The following is a 2,067-nucleotide window of genomic DNA, read 5'->3' on the forward strand; positions in this document are numbered from 1 at the left end:
GCTTAACCCAAGACCTTTGACCCTTTCCAGAACTTCTGTTCACCAGAGAGCTCCTCTTACTTTTCAGGACATGGTGGTCTCATCGAGGTGCAGAGAAGTCTGTAGCCATTGCCGATATATTGTTATTCTGATGCTGTTGTGTCCACCAGTGATTCATCTGTTGGAGTCTGACAAGTATGTTGTTTTAGCTGAGGTTAATTTATGGAATAACTGGATACACTTACATGTAGGTACATTTCAAAAAAAGTAAAATCTCCTTTTTTTATAAAGTACAAAAACTAAATAAGTAGAAGATGACAACTGAACGATCTTTACCCTTCAAAGAAGATGTTCTTCCATTTCTCCAATTCTTGTTTTTCTTCTTCTTATAAACTCTTATCTTTGATTGAAGATGAGACTTTCATTTGGAGATCTGTTAAAGAGAGACTTGTCTGCCATCGTAGAGGTGTGATCTCCTGCATGTGAGTATGTGTTGTGAGAGTGTTCAGCGAGGTTATTAGTGTGATGGTCATCACTGGCCCTTGGCTGTTGGGCTCCTCCACTGTTTATCATGTGGGGTGGGCATGAAGAATGTTAACCCTTCACTGTCATGTGAAGACAAAGCCTTGACCCTCCTAATTACAAGGGTTTCTATTTTTCTAAGCCCACTCCTGCACATACGTTACGAACACGCTTCTTTATATGTGGCTCTGGAATACTAGATTGTGACATTCATCATTGCATTCAAATATTTATAAATTGTATAACTGAGCCACTTGTATCCCTGCATGCTCTTTTTCTAATCACATGAATGTACTCACAAGCAGGATAAACAGTGTGACACATGAAACCAGATAACTCATAACCATCATAACCCATAACACCATAACGATCATCCTGACCGGGTTTATTTTGGAGTAATAACTGGCTAATTGCACATACAGTATCCATGGATGCTTACTGTATTTCCTGGCTTTGTGTGAAGAAAACAAAGAACAAAACAAAACAATTTTCTTAGTATCACTGATATACCATTATAGTTTTTACTAATATCTTGAATTAGTTTTTTTATCATTTTTGTGTGTGTGTGTGTGTGTGTGTGTGTGTGTATGTATGTATTTCTTTCTTTCTTAATATGTGTATATAGTTTTATTTAATTTTATTTCAGCTTTAGTGTTAGTACAAGTTAGTAATCAAGTTAAACTAAATGAAAATGAGAAATGTTGCCATGATAACTATAGCAGAAATAAAAGAAGTTTCAGTTTTTTATACAATTTATTTTATTCCAATTAACGTTAATTTTATTTAATGTAGGCTATAGCCTAACGAAAAACTTCTAGCTTTAGTTTGAGCTAATTATAATAACCCTTGAAACACACACACACACACACACACATACACACACACACACACACACACACACACACACACACACACACACACACACACGATTATGTAATATACTGTATATTCAGATGCATATATACATATACATATATATATATATATATATATATATATATATATATATATATATATATATATATATGAATATATATTAAATAAGAATAATCTGAGATGTTTTTTCTCTAATGTTGTTTTATTCATATTTCATATAATAAACAGTTTGTTGTTTATATATTATATTATATTATATTATATTATATTATATTATATTATATTATATTATATTATATTATATTATATTATATTATATTATTAAAGTATTTTTTAGTATTTTATATATGTTTTTTTACTAGGCTACTTTGTTACTGGCTACTTAGGTATGCTTTATCTGAGTATTTTCATTTTGGGGAAAATTTACTTTTATTTCACTACATTCCAAAGCATAAAATTGTACTTTTTACTCCACTACATTCCATATAAACATATCGTTCCTAGTTATATACTGAAGACATCGTCACTCACTCCGAGACGCGAATAGCTGTGTCAGATTCCTGAACGAGCTGAATCTTTTGAACTAATCTGTTTAATAGGTTCACAAATCCCGATTATTTCGTGAATTGGACCAATTCGATTGCATCTGTTCTCGAGTCAACAACTCACTAATTCAAATGATTCAGTCAG

The sequence above is a fragment of the Squalius cephalus genome, assembly GCF_949319135.1.
Source record: "Squalius cephalus genome assembly, chromosome: 19".
In the NCBI taxonomy this organism is placed as follows: Eukaryota; Metazoa; Chordata; class Actinopteri; order Cypriniformes; family Leuciscidae; genus Squalius; species Squalius cephalus.